The following is an 8,323-nucleotide window of genomic DNA, read 5'->3' as shown; positions in this document are numbered from 1 at the left end:
CGTCTAGTTCTGAAGGGTGGAGGTTGAAGGTCAGGGTGCTGGCACGGCCGGGCCCTGGGGACAGCCCTGCCCTGGAAGCCGCTCCTTTGAGCCGGCACGTGTTACGTAGTGCAGTGGATGGCGAGGAGCCGGAGGGCTGTGCCAGCCGCAGCTGGCGGGGAAGCCACTCAGCAAACACAGGCGACAAGGCCCAGAGCCCCCATCCGCACATGCGCGCTGCTGGCCTCCCTTGGAGATGAACCCTTGCCCTCGACAAGGCAGTGACAGGAAAACCGGCTGAGAGAGGTCAGTGAGAAAGGTGGAGTATGAACCTTCCCAAATTCTCTCTTTCACAGAGCAGTGAGAAAACTACAAAAGCTGTCAGAATCAACTTTTTCAGAGCCTTGAAGTCCACCAAATCTTCTCAGCAGCTTGGAGGGCATTTATTCAATAAAAGCAGCAGAATCTTGGGCAGGACACTGAGCCTTGTGGTGTTTTATTTTGTCCTGTTCTCATTCCCCTTTCTGCAGCTCCGCGGGAGCCTTAAAGACCAACAGCCTCTGATCACAGTGAAGCCCAGCAGCCTGACACCCCTGGGAGGGGTAGAGCAGGACTGGAGGTCCTTCCACGTCTTATCTGCAGAGGATTGTCACGATTTGACCTGTCTGATAGCTCCCAGGCGGACCCTGCGTACAAGGTTGTCTTTATTTAAACAGACTCAGAGCTTGCACAATGCAAAGCCTTTTCCCTGGGAAGTGTTTGTCAAAAACAATTAGAGGGGAATGCCTCAGACACCTGAGGCGGTGGATAACAGCTAAACATGAGGCTAACTAAAAAGCTTTTAAAAAATCTGGGAATGAGATGTCCACCAGGGTTTCAAAAAGCTCTGACATATTCCTGGGAATCCTGCATGTACAGGGCAGGGGGCACATCCAGGAAGACCCGAGAAGACCCTGAGCTCTCACCCTGACTGACCTCGAGGCTCTGTACATGCAGGAGCGACGGCGGAGGCAGAGATGCCAACCACATGGCTACGTGCTGAAGGCGTGTCCCAATCTGCTCTTAGAACCCCTTGGCAAAGACTGGGAGACTTACAGACCCCAAGTGTTTAAGAAATCTCTGTGCAGTCACTTGCTGATCACTGAGCGAACCAAGCAGAAACTTTAGTGTCCAAACATGGCAAAGGATGCTGAATTTATAGGATTAGTTAAGGAAATCACTTAATAAACAACAAAGACAGCAGCAACGATAAAAACAAGCGGCAACATTAACCCCTGGGCAGAAGGGGAGGAATCTGATTTCCAGAGTTGCCACGTTATATTATTTTAAATGTCCAGTTTCAGCAAAAATTATGAGATATGCAAAGCAACAAAAAAGTCTGACCCATACAGAGGAAAAAACAATCAGTAGAAATGATCCCTGAGGCAGCCCAGACGTTGGACTTAACAGGCAAAACCAGCCATTTAAAGTATGTTCAATAGAGATACAAAAGCTATTTACAAAAAGAACAAAGTGCAACTTCTGGAGTTGAAAAGTACTGCAACTAATGTGAAAAATCCACTAGAGGGGTTTGACTACGTATTTGAACAGGCAGAAAAAGAATCAGAAACCTTAAAAGTGGTTAGCTGAGATTATCCAATCTGAGGAGAAGAAAGAAAGAAAACAAAGAAGAATGAAAAATAATGAGGAAAGGCTCAAAGGCCTGCGGCACACCATGCAATTATCAAAATACTCATAATGGGAGTTCTAGGAGGGAAGAAGGGAGATGAAGGTCAGAAAGAATATTTGATAAAACCACAGATGAAAACCTCTCGCATCTGATTAAAAACATGCATCTACTGAATGGAGAAGCTCAGAGAACTCCAAGTCAGGTAAACTCAAAGAGAGTCACACCAAGACACATCACAATCAGATTGTCAGCAGTCGTAGACAAAGAGAAGACCTCAAAGACAGCAGGAGAGAGGTGGCTCACAATGTGTAAGATCCAAGGGTTATCTGCTGAGTTTTCATCAGAAACCACGGGGGCCAGAAGGTTGTGGGACCAGCTGTTCCAAGTGCTGAGAGAACAAAACTGCCAATCAAGCAGCCCACATCCTAACCCTCCTGCGAAAATGAAGAAGGAATTAAGACAGTCCCAGGTTAAAAGAAAACAAAGCACTGAGGGAGTTCGCTGCTGCCAGACCACTCCCGAGAGAAATACGAAAGGAAGTTCTTCCAGCTGGATAAAGGGACACTAGACGGCAACTCAAACCCCCATGAAGGAACGAAGAGAACCAGTAAAGGTTTATGTAGGTGAATACGAAGCACCGTTTAAGTGGAACTTTTTGATTCGTAACTCTTTTTTCCTAACTGATTTGAACGACAATTGCATAAAGCAATAATTATACATTTTTGTTGATGGGTAGTCAGCGTACAGAGATGTCACGTGTATGACTTTCAAAGCGCAGGTGGGGGAGAAGGTGGCTTGTAGGAGCAAAGGCCTTTGACACCGCTGAAATGGGGCAGGTGTCATTCTGAACTGGATCCACATAAGCTAAGGTATTAATTGTGGCCCTCAGGGCAGCAACTAGGAACGCAACTCAAAACAACAGAATGAGGAAAATGGCAAGGAACTCAAAATATATGCTAGAAACACTTCACACAAAAGGAGCAGCCGTGAAGGAACAGAACGAGAGTGACATTAGATGTAAGAAAACAAATAGCTGGAAAACTGTGGAGATTCTTCAAAAGACTAGGAATGAACTTACCACATGACCCAGGAATCCCGCTCCTGGGCTTATATCCAGAAGGATCCCTATTTCAGGATGACACCTGCACCCCAACGTTCATAGCAGCATTATTTACAATAGCCGAGACATGGAGACAGCCTAAATGTCCATCAACAGATGACTGGATAAAGAAGAGGTGGTATATTTATACAATGGAATACTACTCAGCCATAAAAACCGACAACATAACGCCATTTGCAGCAACATGGATGCTCCTGGAGAATGTCATTCTAAGTGAAGTAAGCCAGAGAGAGAAAGAAAAATACCATATGAGATCGCTCATATGTGGAATCTAAACAAACAAAGAAAGCATAAATTCAAAACAGAAACAGACTCACAGACATAGAATACAAACTTGTGGTTGCCAAGGGGGAGGGGGGTGGGAAGGGACAGACTGGGATTTCAAAATTGTAGAGAGATAAACAAGATTATACTGTACAGCACAGGGAAATATACACAAGATCTTATGGTAGCTCACAGAGAAAAAAATGTGACAATGAATATATGTATGTTCATGTATAACTGAAAAATTGTGCTCTACACTGGAATTTGACACAACACTGTAAAATGACTATAACTCAATAAAAAATGTTAAAAAAAAGAAAACAAATGGCAAGATGACAGCTATATGCTTTTGCAGGGATGGCCTTTATAGACAAGAGATGCAAATGGACTGAAAGTAAGAGGAGGGGCATTGTAGCACAGCACAGTAACCGAAAGACAGCTGGACTGGCTACCTTGCATCAAATAAAATAGACTTTAAGGGGAAATTTGTTTCTCAACAAAAATAAATACATTTTGTAAGGCAAAAAGAGTGAATCCATCCAGAAGATATAAAAATTATAAACATATATGAGTCTCAAAAAGAGCCCCAAAATTCATGGACAAAAACTGAAAAAACTGAAGGGAGAAATAGACAATTCAACAATGATAGTTGGAGACCTTAATATCTCACTTTCAATAATGGATAGAACAACCAGGCTGAAGACCCAGAGGGAGACAAAAGACCGGTCAGCCGTGTAAACCAGCCAGACCCAGGAGGCAGCACCGCACGCTGGTCCCACCGCGGCAGAGCACATGCACGGACGTCTTCCATGCACGTCCTCCATGGTCTCCAGCACTGACCACGTGCTGGACCGTGAAACAGGCCTCGGCATGTTGATGAGTCTGAAATCACACAAAGCATGTTCTCAAACCACAATGGGATACAGTTGGACATCACAACTCAAGGAAATATGCAAGCACCACAAATACCTGGAAGTCAAACAACACATGTCTAGACGTCCGGTGGTTCAATGAAGGAATCGCAAATGAAATCAGAAAATGCTTTAAGATAAATCAGAGCAAAAAGTCACATCCTGAAACTTAGGAGGTGCCGTTTGTCCATTTCTTCACAGAAGCCAGCTGAGATCTAGCAGCTAAAGCAGCACACAGAGGCAAATTCATAGCTGTAAATGCCAACATTGCAGAGAAGGAAGATCTCCAATCGATGACCTAATCTCCCACTTTAAGATCAGGTTACAGCCAGAATAAGCAGAGGAAAGGAAACAACTCAGTGAGGAAACACATGAAAAGTGGACAGAAAGCCACGGGAAAAAGCAACGAAGCTGAATCTCCCCAGCTGACCAGCAGACGCAGCACAGCTCCTGTCAGATCTCAGCTGCTTCTTTGAGGAAATAGGCAAACTGCTTCTAAAACTCCTGCAGAAATTCAAGTAGCCCAGCCAGTCCTGACAAATAAGAACGGAATTGGGAGACTGCAACCCCACTTCCAAACTCACTGCCGAGCTGCAGCAGCCACGACAGACAGCACTGGGCCGCACGCTTCTTCAGAGGCTGAATTTTATGGTGTGTGAGTTATCTTTCAGGGAGAAAAACATTTCAAGTTAGCTGACATTTTTGACGTCTGACCATTTGAGCAGTATTGTGTCTGCGTGTGTGAAAATTAACCCTTCTCGTAACTAGTCCCTCTGGAGCCTCCGGCAAAGAGCGTCTGGGTTTGGAAACACCCCAGCACCGCCTGCGGAGGCCAGCCAACCGCGCGTCTCCACCTTCCCCTTTTCAGACCTGCATGATTTCAGCTGTTGCGTGCTTTTGAATTTGAAATGAAAGTTAGAAAGCGTGGTCATAAACGGTATGTGCTGCTTGGTAGTTGATGGGAAGCACAGATGCTTTAGGAACCTCAGTGCTCCTCCCGTGTGCCCTGTACTCTCACGCCTGCCACACGCACAAGCTTCTGACACCAGGGTTGTGGGTTTTCCCCACCAAGCAATTCTGTGACACCCGCTGGGTTTTCCACAGCCGACGCGGTTCTGACGCCAGCCACCTGGAGGCACTGTCAGACCCCGCAAGACTGAGCCCCACTGCAGATGCCCGTCCCCAGGTCACCACAACCTCTGTCCACTTGGCTGAAGTCAGGCTCCCGTGACGCCCGCCTTGGGTCTGGTAATGTGATGGGGTGGCTCATGGAGCTCAGGAGACACGTACTGACATTTGGGGTTTGTTACCTGCAAAGGACACAGCTGAACAGCCAGGAGAGGACACACAGGGCGGGGGCCAGGGGCCCTGAGTGCGGGAGCCCCTGTGCCCCTGGAGTCGGGCGACCACCCTCCCAGCTCGAGGCCGTGTCCGCTGACCTGGAAGCTCCCCGAGCCCTGTGCCCGGGGATTCGCCACGAGGACACCATCCCTCAGTAACTCGGTCTCCGGCCGTCCTGGAGGGCGCGGGGGGGGGGGGGGGGGCTGAAAGCTCCAAGCTTTTCATCCTGGCGCGGTCTCTCCTGTGACCACCAGTCCCCACCCAGGGGCCCAGAGCAGAACATGTTCTATCAGCCAGGAAGTCCCAGGGGTTTAAGAGCCCTGGGCGGGGAGCCAGGGGCAGAGACCAGTGGGTGCCTTTCCTGTTATTTCACAATACAATGTTTTTCCTTTTTCAAACTCCTAATGAAGGAGCACGTGGATAATAAATCTGCTGTTAGGGGCTTGGCAGCAGCAGCTAAGCGCTGGGCACTCGGTTTACATGTGCCGCCGGAGAGGACGCCTGGGACTCCAGGCGCCTGTGTGCGTGTCAGACGCCCTCCGCCCCCCAGTCAACAGGAGCCGAGTCCCCGGCCAGCCCAGGGCAGCTGTGGCCCCTGTGCTGGGCTCCGGACCGTGATGGGTGACGGCTGCTCAGTGCGAACCCCTGGGAGGGCCCGGGGGGCCCGACGGAGGGAGGGGGAGACGCCCAGCTCCCCAGCCTCCGGCCCCCGGCACCGGCAGCCCCGCGCTTGGCTTGGTCCCGCCGTCCCACGGAACGTGCACATCTCCCCCGCCCCCCTCCCCCGACTAGCCTGGACACACAATCACTATGGGGTGTTTTCTACCAAGATTTTAGGAAAGAAAAAAACCTTTCACTGAAGTCAGTCGTCCTGTCTTCCATTCTGCTGGTGAACGCTTAATAAATGAAGCAGTTTAGAGGCCGTTCAAAGTGTTCCAGATGAGGCAGGGCCCCGGAAATTAGCCCAGGGGCACGGCGGAGCCCGCGGCCGGCGGCAGGTCGCGGCCCAGCCAAGCGCCAGTTTTAGAGCCATAAATAAGTTAGTGCAGGACGTCTGGCACCAGGAGCCGTTGGAGCTTCAGAGAGAACGTGAAGTCGCGGACGAGTTCTTCCGGGCACCCTGAGCCGCCTCTTCCATCGCCACATGCCCTCTCCCCACCTGTCCCCCGTCCCCTCTCTGCCCCACGGAGCCTAGACAAGCTGGCCGAGAGCGCGTCTCGCAGTTTTGGTACAGCTTTGTCTCTGGGCATGTAGTAGGTGTCAGTATAATTTTATTAAATGAACGGGCTGATACCTGCCCGTTTCCAGGAACCACCATCACGGCCTCCTCTTTTTAACAGTCGGTACCATCCGGGGCTTCGTCGCGCAGGTCACATCAGTATGGCGTCTCTGCTCTGGGGCTGGTCGTGTCACTGCTGAGTCATCCCTCTGGGAGGGGAGGGGCATGGTCAGCTGTGACAGCAGAAGGACCAGGCGGGAAGGCTGGCCCTGCCGGGTGGTAAAGCCCCAGGGTCAGGGTGAGGGTGAAGGAGGAGGCGGCGGTAATGGCTACAGTGGCCTTGGTGCAAAGCCAGGCACCTGGGGAGCTGGATGGAACCCAGTTGATGAGGAGAAGGAGGCTCTGTAGAGACGCTGTGGGGGAAGACGCACTGTATGGGGGGAGAGGAAGCTGGATTCCCCAACACCCCACATGCAAGACAGTGTCGGGTGCACGCGGAGTGAACGTGAGAGGCGGAGCGTCAGAAGCGACAGCGGGACAAGCAGACAGACATCCCTGGTGCCTCAGGGTCGGGGGAGATTCACCGCCGCCCGGGGTGGGAGAAGTCAAATCTCAGGGTCTGTATCAGACCTCAGGGCTCACCTTCGGTGAGCGATGCTTTGCTCAGACGAGAGGAGAGAGGAAATGTTACAATATCCATCACTGTGAGGGATCCTGCCTAGATGGCACCAGGAGCGCCGCATCCAGAAAGGAAAAGCCAGCGCCCAGCGGAACGCGGAGGCAAACCACAGCGTGCCCACACACCCGCCTGCCGGCTCGCCGGTCCTCGGAGGCACACACGACGCACAAGAGCCCAAGAGGGAGAGGCCACGTCTCGGCCCCAGGACGGCGCTGCGGGCACTGGGCGGGCACGGGGACGCGGGCGTCTGCGTGAGAGCAGGGCGCAGAGGTCCGAGAGCTCTCGGGACGTCCCAGAGGGACCCTGAGGGTCTGCCAGGAGATCCAGGGCTCCTGGGTGTCTGAGCTGGTCAGTGTGGCCCAAGGGGAGGGGGCCGTGTAGGGATGGGCTGGGGCCGGGGCCGCGGACGTGTGCAAACTGTGCACCGTGTAGAGTGGGGGCCAGTGTGTCAGCCGAAAACACGCAGAAGCCATTCTGAGTCTCACACGCATATTCCAGCTCAAGTAGGTTACGTGTGCGCGGGGGCGGGGGCGGGGGGCGGGGAACACGGCAAATTCACACTGAACAGGAAGAGCCTCCCCTGAGCCAGAGGCGAGGACAACGTGGCTGGCCCCCGTCTGTGCGCCCACGTCCCAGACGAGCTACCAGCGGGCTGCAAAGAAGGAGAGAAGGCTGCGCAGATCTGGCCCACCCACCCGGCTGGACCAGCGAAACGGGAGCTACTTCTGTTAAGTCTTAGCAATTCCCACCCCCCCACCTTCTCCCAGTTCTCCCTGACTGTCGTATGAGAAAAGGTCAGGCACCCCCTAACCCCTCACGACCCGGGACAGGGGGCTCCTGGCCTGACCCAGCAGAGGGAAGACAGGAGGGGACCGCCTTTAAGGGCCACAGTGAAACGAGCCTGCCGCTTTACAGAAAGGTGGCCCCTCTCAGACCTCCTTCCCCGGGTCAGCTTCTGGATGGCTGCCCGGTGGCTGCGTGGCACCTGCTGGCTCCTTCTCGCCCCCAGCGCACGTTCCTGGGCGCCTTCCTCACCGTGGACTCCGGGGACCTGCAGCAGCTTCATAACCTCCCTGCCTACCGCTCCTGCTGCGCGGTGGACAAGTGCTAAGTGAGTAAACGTGGGTGCAGGGCCCAGCCG

This window comes from Vicugna pacos, chromosome 12 (genome assembly GCF_048564905.1).
Source record: "Vicugna pacos chromosome 12, VicPac4, whole genome shotgun sequence".
NCBI lineage: Eukaryota > Metazoa > Chordata > Mammalia > Artiodactyla > Camelidae > Vicugna > Vicugna pacos.
The sequence above is the reverse complement of the archived record's forward strand: the minus strand, read 5'-3'. Positions refer to the sequence as shown.